We start from the raw sequence: 12089 nt of genomic DNA, 5'->3' as shown, positions 1-12089 counted from the left end.
AAGAGGAAGGGCTGACCTCTTTGTTGTTTTTCTCCTCAAAAGCGTGAGAAAGAAAAGGCAAAAATAATGATAAAGATCAAAAGGATTTCTTTAAAGGAATTTTTGATACAATTTAGGGCAAAACAAAAAATACTAGCTGGAAAATAAATATAAAACCTTTTACTTTGTTATTATGAGTCACCATCAATCTCAAATACCTCTGGGCCCAATTTAAATAAAAGTTTCTCTAATGTTAAATGTATATGATTTTATTCATTTGAATTCTGGAATCATCTATTTCGGCAGGCGAACAAAACCTTAAATTGCAAGTAGTAAATAATCAAAAACAGCTGTAGAACTTGGAGTTCATATTTTAATCTGGTACTAATTGTTACTTTATGTTCTTGTTGAACATTGTTAGATGCAGGGACAGGGGAAAGAAGATTGTTTTGAAAGTTTTAAATGTGAGTGTGGGAAGTATCAGTCTTAGTTGTTATTTAAATAGACATTTTCAGGCTTTCTTTTTATTTTATTTTTTTGAAGCTGTGCAATATCTAGGTCAAGATTTGCAGCCTTGCTAATAAACTTCTGGCATACCATTCATTTACATATCACTCCAGAAAGAAGATAATGATCCTTGGGACGTTGGCATTGACCTTAATGAAGTGGTTCTTAGCCATTGTCTGTCAAAGTCCCAAGTGCCTCCTTAAAAATGTTACTATTGATCGTTCCTCCCTCTCCATGGGAGATATACAGTAAATCTCAATAAAAGATATCTATTACAGTCTGAGCTTTTTCCTTCCCTGTCTCTAGCTCCCACTTTCAAGTAAACAAAGATGTAGTTATTTGAATTGATGGTATACAAGGAAAGCAGATGCTGGAGGAGAAGACATTTAAATTTTCCACCGCGGTATTTTCTTGGCGCGTTGCCAGATATTCAGATGACAATCACTTTCAGGATTGATCCAAGTATATCCAAGTATAATAAAAGCGTTTATGTGTCAGACAGACCGGTGGACTGGACTTCCCTCAAAAAGCCTCAGTTTCTTTTCCCCTTTGTAAAATGGAATCACATTGTTTCTGGGCCTGAGTACATGCCTGGTCAATGTTAATTCTTTCCTTCCTAAAAACGAAACACTGTGTGCTCACAATTTGGGACAGTGCTGCCTCCGAGTTCTGTCCTGACTCCAAGAGAGAGAAGCCTCAGGACAACTGGGCATGTGTTTGTGAGCTCATGCATAACTGCATTTGGAGAACGAGCCAAGCTGAAATGCCTATTTTGTAATATTTTTATTTGCTTAGAAACATTAAGAAAGTTCCTGAAGTATGTCTCTTTCCCTTCGCAGCGATGCAGTTGTTGGTGAGGGGCTACCTTGTTTCCTGCATGGTTTTCTGACCTAGAAGGACGGACAGGGCGCGTGGGGGATGTTGAGTTTGGAGGGGCGCAGAGCCACCAGGGTTGGGGGCTCCAGGCAGATGGCAGTACACAGCCTCCTTGTTGGGATTGTTTTCCGGTAAATGCACAAACAAAGCCCACCCCGTGTTTGATTTTTGTTTTCTTCTAGAATCAACTTAAAGTTGGCTAGAGCAGCTGTATTTGAAAGAGGCTTTGGGCTCGATTTTCCCCCCCCCAGTTTATTAAGAAATACACTGTCTCTCATTCAGTGAAAATCGGTCTCTTTTTAATGATACTTTAAAAATTAATCACTTTTATTCTCCGGAATAATTTGTAATCTGTGTCCTTTCCCTTTAGAAATCCCCGGTTGGACATCCAGAGCACCTACCCTGTTCTTTCTGCATCTTGAATTGAACGTTACCAGGACTCTCTGAGGTCTGAAAGGGAAATAAAAGGTAATTCCATGTGAAAACATCTACTATTAAATTTATGCGTAACCCTGATGATCATCAAGTAAATACAACCTTTTATTTGTCGAGCAGAATGCAGATGTCCTCCCTTTCCACTCCAGCTTCCCTCCCTTCCTCCCTTCTGTTCCTTCCTTTCTCTGTCCCTTTCCTTTCTCTCCTTCCTCCCTCCCCCACCTTTCTTTTTACTAGTCATCCAGCAAACCTTTGTGAAGTCTGTTCCTTGCTGCTGGCTGTCCTGGGCACACACACTCCATCCCCGCCTCTCGGCCCCGGCAGGAACGAGAGGAATTGGCAGAAAGCTCTATGAACGTGCTGCCCACCTGACCACGATGTCTGCTGGTCTGGCCGAGAGGCTGGCCTCAGCTCCTGCCCCTGGCTCTCACTTGACCCCATTGGCCCTGAATCGCATGGGCTCTCCCAGCCCTTTTTGAAGTTGCCTGGGTGTTTACTTGCAGTGGCTTTTTTGTGACGTCTGGATATTTAACCTCCGCAATTTGGACTGTCGGAATCAGCAATTGCTCACGGGGATAGGTGGGGCAGCCGCAGTGGACTGTCTCCTGACTAGTGAATTTGTAAGTATTCTCACTTGGCGGGAGATTTGCTATATTTTGTGCAATCACTAACATAATACATAGATTGCACAAAAGTGAGACGTCACAGATCTATAACATAGAATGTGACTGTCCACATGAAAGCCACTCCCCAGAGATAGTACTGCTTAAATTGAGGTGCACACATGTTATTTTCCTCTCCATGCATAGACTCATGCTGTTAATAAAGGCCTTCAGTCTTTCATAGGTGCCTGAATCCAGTTGGCAAAAATATCAGGGGGTAAAGGTAGTGTCATAATTTCCACTGAATATAACACCTTATTTCTGTCTCGTTCTTGGTCCTTCTAATTGAAATGGGAATTTCTGTGAGGTGGGGGTGACTGGCGCTCCCACGTGCTTGGTTCATGTTGGTGTTTTGTAGTCACTTAGGCGACATTGCATTAAGAATGCATTAGTCAGGGTGCCTGGGTGGTTCAGTTGGTTAAGCGTCTGCCTTTGGCTCAGGTCATGATCTCCAGGTCCTGGGATCCAGCCCCGCATCGGGCTCCCTGCTCAGCAGAGAGTCGTCTTCTCTCTCTCTCCCTCTGTGATCTCTCTCACTTTCACGCTTTCTCAAATAAATAAATAAAATCTTTAAAAAGAGAAAAAAAAGAATGCGTTAGTCATTGCAGTGTTCCCTGGGGAACCTGGACTCAGGTCAAGGTGAGCATCCTCATCCTGGGTGCTGGGTGGGAATGGGGAACTTCTCCCTAAGCAGAAAACATCTTCCGTAGCAAATATACTCCAGCATGATGCTTGGGACATTCGTCTCATTTCTTCACAGTGTCTGTCTGTCCTTAGGCTGCGGGTTGTAAGTGAGTCAGCTCATTGCCAGCACAGGTGTCTTCCTCCCAGTGGGACTGCGTCTTACCATGGCTTCCTGCCTTTCTGCTGGAAGAAGTCTTCCTGGCCTCACTTCCAAGACTCGGCTCCCTACCTACCTTTTCTTTTAGGCTTTGTTAACCTCCTCACACACGTTAGAATTGACCCCACCCCCTCCCTCCTTGAGGCCCCCTACTGTATCTGAGAACACTTGGCTGTGATCCCAACAGCCCGTATTTCATGTTGTTTGTTTCCCTCCACTGTTAGCTGTTGAGGTGGGCCCCTGGTTCATTTAGCTCAGTAACTGAGAGCCTAGTGTGGTTGGGCACTTTGTGGGCCATAGTAAAGAAGCAGTTGGTGACCACTGAATGGACATGGGGCATCTGTTCAGACCAAGGCTCCTGATTCCGTGATGCCATGTGCTCTGGTCAGTTGGAAGCCCTGGCCTTTGGGTCATGTGTTTCTGGGACATTGAGCTATGCCACCTTTGAGGTCGGATTTCCGTTTCCTTATTGTGAGTTCCTTCAGGGAAATTTGGGGGGTGAGTCCCGGCCAGATTTAAGACTTGGTTTGTGCATTAGGGGGTTCAGCTCTGACCACACCAGCCCTGGCTCCTTTCCTGTCTGCTCTCACCCCTTCTCATAGGTAGAATGGAGGGCAGGATGGTGGATAAGATTGTGGCTTTGGCGTTCTGAGGATCTGGGCTCTGCCACGTGTTGTATGTGATGTTGGGAATGCTGTTTGCTCTGTGCCCCAGTGTCTTCATCTGTCAAGTCAGGATAATAGTAGTGCTGTATCATAGGATTATTGTGAGCATTAAATGAGTGAGCTGCAACATAGAAGGGCACATGCGGAATGCTTAGTAGCTTTTGTTACGATCACCTTCTGCGGAGCAGAGATAATAACATTTAATCCTCATGGTTACTATAAGCATGAAAAGAGGTGGTCCTATACAGTTGACCCTTGAACAACAGGGGTTTGAACCGTGTGGGTTCACTTATATGCAGATTTTTTCCAATAAATATATGTACAGTATTGTAAATGTATTTTCTCTTCCTTATGGTTTTCTTAACATGTTCTTTTTTCTAGCTTACTTTATTATAAGAATACAGTATGTAATACAGGTAACATATGAAATATGGTGACTTGATCGTTTATGTTTTCAGGAGGGTTTTCAGTCTGCAGTGCGCTATTAGTAGGTAAGTCTTTGTGGAGACAGAAGTTATATGTGGATTTTTGACTGCGTGGGGGTTGGTGCCCCTAACCCACATGTTGTCAGCCGTAAAATACATTATGCCAGGCACATAATGGACTAAACAAATGGTAGCCCTCAGGGGTAATGGTAACCTGACAATAGCATTATCAGCAAATGTATTCAGAATGGGACAGATATGGTGACCCTGAGTGTTGGCTAATATCTAATAGTAGTATGCAAGAATAGCTACAAATTCCCCAGGCGCCTGGGTGGCTCAGTCGGTTAAGCGTCTGCCTTCGGCTCAGGTCATGATCCCGGGGTCCCAGGATCAAGTCCACATTGGGCTCCTTGCTCAGCTGGGGGTCAGCTTCTCCCTCTGCCCCTCCCCTTTCTCATGCTCGTGCGCTCTTTCTCAAATAAATAAATAAAATCTTTTTTTTTTAAAAAAAGGGGGGCACCTGCGTGGCTCACTCTTTAAGCGTCTGCCTTCGGCTCAGGTCATGATCCCAGGGTCCTGGGATCGAGCCCCACATCGGGCTCCCTGCTCAGCGGGAAGCCTGCTTCTCCCTCTCCCACTCCCCCTGCTTGTGTTCCCTCTCTCGCTATGTCTCTCTCTGTCAAATAAATAAATAAAATCTTTAAAAAAAGAAAAAAAAAAAAAAGAATGGCTACAAATTCAGTTTGTCGACCAGACACTATGTATTTATTGACAACATTATTTAAAATCTCATCATTAGCTTATTAAATCATTGCCTACACTTTGGACACAAAAGTTAACTCAGAAAGGCTTCGTTTATGATAAATTATTGGAGTGAATAGGTAAGAGTTATATACTCCTCAATTTTTTATTCTTATTAGTGTCCAGTTTTTAAATAGGAAGGATAGCCTTTCTCTTGGATTTTTATGAAATTGTAAAACTACCATAAGAATAAAGATATTAGATTTTGAATAACTTTAGAATCCTTTAGCCTACATACACGTGTCTTTGATTACAATATATATGTGTAAATATTTTGGTCTTTCTCATTAGACAATGCCTTTCCTTCATCATTCTTAAGTAGTAAGTGTATTGAAGTATATTGAAGTATTATCACCCATGTTATATGGTTGTTCCAAAACTATAAAAGGGGAAGCAAAATGAACTCTAATAACATTTGATTCTACTATACCTAAATTGAGTGGAGCTTACAGGAAAAACTTTGACATTCTTTTTCCTATACTTTGAACCAAAACACATTTGAGTCTTTGGTGTATTGGAGAATTTCTTACCATTTTTTAAAGATTTTATTTATTTATTTGAGAGAGAGAGCACAGGTTGGGGGGCAGGGGCAGAGGGAGAGGGAGAAGCAGACTCCCCGCTGAGCCGGGAGCCCAACGCGGGGCTCGATCCCAGGACCCCAGGATCACGACCTGAGCCAAAGGGTAGACACCTAATCAACTGAGCCACTCAGGCGCCCCTCTTACCGTTTTTTTTTTTTACACATTTGCTTTTGGTACACTTGAAACAAATGACATTCCGTGACTTAAGAGTGTCTTTTAAAGAAAAGAGTGTATCATTCAAGTGACTCTGAGTCACCCTAGGATGTGAATGTATTTGAGCCCTTCTGGTGATAAAAGCCCGTCTTATTATCCTTGCACCCGTGCCTAGCAGAGAGCATACTCAGTGAAGATGGGAACTGAATTAAAAACATAACAAGGCAATTGGAGAACTGAAAATGCCCATGTCAGAATACTGAGAATATGATGACTTTTCAAATTTGCCTTTAGTATTACTGTACTTCAGTTTAAACTATAAATAAAGACCTTTCAGTGGGAGTGACTTTTTGCGTGTATTTGGAAGCAGTGATACTAGTTCTTTGTTCTGTCCTAAGTTTAGGATGCTGATGGCCTGGGGTCTGTCTCGTCTTTCCTTCTGCCCTCCCTTCCTGCTACCTCTTTCTCTTCCTGCCCCCCTCATTCTCTATTTGCCCTCCTGCCCCTCCCCTTCCCCCTCTTGCCTGTTTTTGAGATGGACCTGGACGAAGATCCTATCTGTCCCTGGGTGTCTTCTTCAGAGGTCCTGAGGAGAATTCAAACTAACAGCAGCAACCAGCTTTGAGTAATAATGCTGCTACCCCTGCCCTTTCTGTTATGACCTGTATTCTGATGGACCCCCCCCCCCCACCAACCTGAGGAAGACGGCAGCCTCTCTGTTAGAATCCATGGTGGTACATTCTACATGGAGTTAAATCCACCTCTTTTGTTGTTGTTGTTTTTGGATTTTTTTAAATTATTTATTTGAGAGAGAGCGAGAGAGAGAAAGAGAGAGAGAAAACGATCAGGGGGGAGGGGCAGAGGCAGAGGGAGAAGCAGGCTCCCTGCTGAGCAGAGAGCCCTATGTGGGACTCGATCCCAGGATCCTGGGATCATGACCTGAGCCGAAGGCAGACGCTTAACCGACTGAGCCACCCAGATGCCCCTTAAATCCACCTCTTAGAGTAGTTTTGTTAATGTCCTCTGGTACATCTTTCCTCAGCTAATTTGGGAAGAAAACATTCTGCTATTAACATCACTGCAGAGAACAGTATTATGGTTGTGTTTCACAGGAAAGACCCAGGCTCAGCCAGAAGTGTTAAGTTCTGTTTGAAATCAGACTTATTCTCTTATCTGCCAATATTTATTCCTCATGATAGAAATCTAGCACTGTGACTCCTGAACTGGCTTAGCATTCTTCCCAGCAATAGACATTAGCCTCTTTTCATTATGATCTTTAAAAATTTTTGTATCTAAATATAAGTTGACACAATCATTATGATGTTTTTTGATTTGCACCATTTAAAACATTCCACTTTGTTACATGGTTGCACATAGATTATGGTTTGCCCTGAGATTAAACAAGTAAAAAGAGTGCAGCTACTTCTCAAAATTTGTAGCATGACCAGGAAGTAGTTTAGTTGCTGTTCTGAATGGGATGTTGGTGAGCCCCTCCCCTCCATATCTCCACCCCCTCCACCCTAAACCTTTGGTTTAAACTCTCATGGAGACTTCTTTGCTTTTGGTATAGATCTGACCTGAGTACCATCACAGAACAAACCATTTACGCAGGAATATATTTGTATATGTAATATAAAGTTCTTCAGATCCTAGGAACATTTGAATTTTTCTTTTCCAAGTACTGACTGACCTGGTTTTTATTTTTATTTTTTGAATTTCTGTAAAGTTGAAACTCAGATTTTCCTAGACTGAGTTTTTCTGATTAATATCCAATCAACCTCCCTCCCTCCCTCCCTTCCTTCCTTTCATCTTTCCTTCCTTTCTTGTGTTATTGTTTAGTTGAAGAAGAAAAATACCTGATGGTATGTTTTAGTTTTTCAGGTGTTTTTTTGGGAGACCATTAAGTTATTGATGGACCTTTCATATATGACTGGCATTAAGTACATGTTAATTTTTTTTTTTTTTTTTTTGCCAATTTGGTTTTCTAATCCTAGGCTCTGATTAACCTACAAAGCCTGTTACTTACGGTACATAAATTCTAACTGTTACTACATATGATTCTTTAAAAAAGCACTTAGTGCTTTTTCAGGTTTTCATACCCCAATGTGTAATTTGGCTTTCCTTCTCTAAAAGGAAATTTGTCTATTGTATTGATTTAAAATGTTCCTAATTTAAGTTGCACACTTCAGTCATACAGGTGAAGCTCTGTTTTAATAAGGAGTACTGTGTATAATCTTTAAAGTTTTTCTAGTAGCATCCCTTTTCAAAGAGTACCCTTCTTGGCTACGTTTTCTGACTTGATTCCTAAGTTAATTAGAATCGGAGAGCAAACATTTCTTCTCTCTCTCTCATTGTTCAGGGACACCTCTCCACCCACCCTGGTTAGCATTCCATCTCAGAGGCCCTTCTCTCTTTGTCAGCTGGACAGATAGACATCACCAAAAAATGACAAAGCAGGGACTGTCTGGGTTTGAAATGCAGGCTGTAGGGACCAGATGAATTCTAGATTGTTCTGACCTAGGAACTCAACTGATTGTTGTTTCTTAATCTTCAAAAGGTACTATTAGGAGGATCTTTGTACCTATTGAAAAAGTGAGCTGTCCTTCTCTCCCTGAGTGATTGCTAACACACGTATAAATGTGTATTAGCCTCTTTTCGCTTAACTTTTAAATCTCAGATATTACTCATTCTGGATCAAGTGACAAAGCTGCCATCATGCCTCCCCGTCAACCCTGGGAACATTATTGATGACTGTTCTCTGTACTAGGAGCTGTGTTGTATTTGCATTGGAAATCATGACATGCTTAAGATAGAGATGCGGATTTCACTTCAGCTCCTTGATTTTACAGAGGAGAAAATTGAGACCATGTTATCGTTGCCATCACTTAAGATATTTGTAAGAATTCAGCAAAGATATTTTCTGTTGTTATTCTTAATGTACGTATTTTTATGTAATTAAAATATTTCTGGAAAGTAACTAGTACATTAAATCATACTGAAAGTGATTAAACATCAGTACCCCCCCTGTAAGGCTCAGATTTCCTTTATCTGGGACCTATAGGAGCCGAACTGGCACTGGGATTTCCTAAATAGTCACGTGTTTCTATTTGTTCATCAATAGTTCACATAACAGACGTGTCTTGGGCATCCACAGTACCAACCATATGGAAAGATTGGGCTCCTGCCTTTGAAAACGACACACTTAATTTGCCAGATTGATTTCATCTAATCCTGGACGTCTGTAAATTTAACATTCTCCTGGGCCACAGAGATTTTTTTGGTAGAAATTCCCTGAGGGAGCTGAAGTCATACATCACTGTGTTAGGTTAGGTACCAGCATGTCCCCCTTGTCCTTCCCAGGTAGTTCTGCACGGTGTCACTTGTAGTCCCTGGGATTAGGGTACAGTTTTCCTGGTTGGCTGGCAATCCCAGGGCCTCCTCACTGGCCCTGCTTTAGGGAGGTAAACTGAGTCCTGAGTCATCCTTACTCTAAGGGAGCGGGGAGAATGTCCTTGTGAGAGCCTCCTATGTGTGGGTCATGTGAAAATTGCAAAGAGCTTAGATTATCCTTAATGTGATTCAAAGACTGAACTCATTTCCCTCGGAATACATGTAATGTGTTAAATGCCTCTTAGATCCCATGCTGGTTGGCAGAGGGCTGGCGGCAGCCGCAAAGCACCATGGGTTTTGTGTTCTAAAGAAGGCGTTTGTCACCAGCTCCGATTTCGTTTGCTCCCTTTAGGACTCCTTGCCATCCATGTAGAAAATCTTATCAATGTGGGATCGCACTGAGATCACACGGTCTTGACATTTTATTCCCTGGTACTCTTTTCACACGATTTTTAAAATAGTAATTTAATAAATTGTTTGTTTCCTAGGCTGCATTAGGAGCCAGGCCCCTCTGTTGGTCGCTGGGAAGGGCAACAGGAATTTCAGAGCTGAGTCCTGCTCTGTTCTCTCGCAGTGGTTTGAGTCGCCTAGAGAGGTCCTCTCCTTCTCTGAAGGTCACTTTTTGACATACTATACCTGCCTCAGCTCTTTCTTACTTCTTCTTTTCCTGCAAGACATTTACTTTTTCCTGCGTTTGATTTGGGCACAAATTATTCTGTCCCCAAAGCTAATTCATCTGCGTTCTGTGACAGTTCATTTTTTGAACATAAAAGCAAAAGCAGTTTGTTTTTGTCTAAACATTTCATTTTTACCAGTATCTGAAATAATGCTCACAAAGAGAAGTTGATACACATACACGTAGAGACCCAGGTGCTCCTGGATGGTCACCCCCTAGTTCAGGACGAGCATTTTTTAAACTCTATTTTCAGCGAGGCTTAAAATGTCCACGCATGATGTTTTCCCTTTCTCTTCCGCCCTTATTTCAGCAGCCTTTTTGGCATATGATGGTTTATTGGTAAAAGAAATTTTAGTGACAAATGCACACGGTTTTTTTGTCTTAAGTGGGGGGGTTAGAAATGGGGAAATCTCAATTGCTAGAGTACACCATGGTAACTTAACCACATGAATAAGCATTAAGTGGAAACGTTCATTCTGGCGAGAAATAGGACCACACCAATGTAAAACATGGTAACGTTTCCCCCTCTTCTCCTATTCTGTCCTTTTACCAAAACTGAAAACATGCCACCATGATTGGATATTTTTAGTGGTCCCCATCACTTAATTGGTGGTGGTGATATTTCAGCCACCGTGTTAGCACACATTCTTTTATACTATGTCTCTCCCGTCCCTCATTTGGATTGGTTAGTATTCCTATTTAGGGAAGCCACAGCCGGAAGAAATCACAGCAGATGCACTGTAAGCTGGGGAGTGTCACTGCCAGATAGGGAAGGTGAAGGCATTGCTCTGGGTGGTGCAGTGCGCTCACCATGGTGGTCACCAACTGTCACAAACGTGGCGTTGAGGTTCTGGGCTCCACTGGTTGGTGGAGGAAGAACTTGGGGTCAACAACACTTCCTGGTGTGAACCATCTGGTAAGTGCAGACGTTCCCCAAACTAGTGTGTGTCTCACCACATTCTCCATTTTAGCTACGGGGCTTGGTAATCCTGCAGTGATCTGATCACCAGATGGTTGGCAGACGGCTAACTTCTGCTTGAAGTCTGCAAGCGGCACTAAGAATTAACCATATTTCCTTGTCCCTGAGTCTGTCTTATAGGGAATAAACAGGGGTCTAGCTTCAGTTCTTAGTAAGATTTGACCTCAGATGTGCTGTATAAAGTCTCCAAGCCTTAGCCTCCTTTTGTTTACCAGGCAGAGAGGTAGATTCTGATTTCTCTGCTTCCACAAGACGTATAATTTTTGATTTGACCATTTTAATCAGGTGGCAAATTAGAACAAGTAATGTTATTGGACTGAAAATAATGTTATTCCTTCTTCTTAGATATCATGCTCTATACTTGATCCAGGATATTACACTAATTACGTTTATGATGAAGACATTTTAAAATCACAGATGTTAATTGATGTAAAAATAGAATGTCTGCATTTTTATTAAGCTGTTGAGAAAGAGGGTTTGGGTGCTTTTTCCTGATTTTCTAGCCAAAAGCAACAGCGATGAGAATTGTGGGTAGGATGTCAATGTCATGCAGGGACAATTTTGTGTGACCTATTTGGGTTTTGGCTGCTTTGTACACAGATTGTTTCACACAGCATGTCTGTTTCTAGTTCATTCACCCTTCTAGTTTACCTGGGTTTTCTGTTATGCAAATTTGCAGTGAGCTCTCCCCATCTCATTTCGTCAGTGAGGGGAACTCCTTAGGGTGATGCTAACACAACAGCCTGCATGGAAGGGTTTAAGAGGTGCTCTGGACAAATATGGCATCGAGGTGATGCGTGCACCCACCCCCGACCGTGTGCTAGAGTTGATGGCGTAGGACTGCGCTTTCCAGTCCACTGGATGAAGATGCAGGTGAGGGACTTGTTTCCTGGGTGTCGTGTTGTTTCCCACTATCTAAGAGCTGCCATCTGTGTCAAGACCAGTCACCACATCTCCCTGGATCCTTGTAGAAGAATGGAAATAGAAAAAAAGCGTCTGTTCGTTAGCATGCCAGGCCTCTCTGTGATTTCTAGCTGCCCCACTTCACACTGTGGAAATGGGCCTGGCTTCTTTCGGCCCCCAGGACTTTGAGCAACACTTGGATCTTCAGAATACATC

The 12089-nt window shown here is 42.4% G+C and overlaps 1 protein-coding gene across 3 annotated transcripts in view; it reads left to right on the top strand.

Moving 5' to 3' along the window:
- The window catches only part of FAM110B (family with sequence similarity 110 member B), a 149752-nt gene that overhangs the window by 37922 nt on the left and 99741 nt on the right, over positions 1–12089 (top strand). The window contains exons 1-2 of one of the 3 annotated variants that reach the window (XM_078072371.1): positions 1233–1339; positions 1733–1830. The gene's annotated coding sequence lies outside the window, so the exon portion shown is untranslated. Of the gene's footprint in view, positions 1–1232; positions 1340–1732; positions 1831–10788; positions 10908–12089 lie in introns of those variants that run through there. The other 2 variants (XM_036088297.2, XM_036088303.2) reach the window with 2 other exon arrangements.

The sequence above is a fragment of the Halichoerus grypus genome, chromosome 5 (assembly GCF_964656455.1).
Source record: "Halichoerus grypus chromosome 5, mHalGry1.hap1.1, whole genome shotgun sequence".
NCBI lineage: Eukaryota > Metazoa > Chordata > Mammalia > Carnivora > Phocidae > Halichoerus > Halichoerus grypus.
Note: the sequence above shows the minus strand (reverse complement) of the source record. Positions and strands in the feature narration are given on the sequence as shown.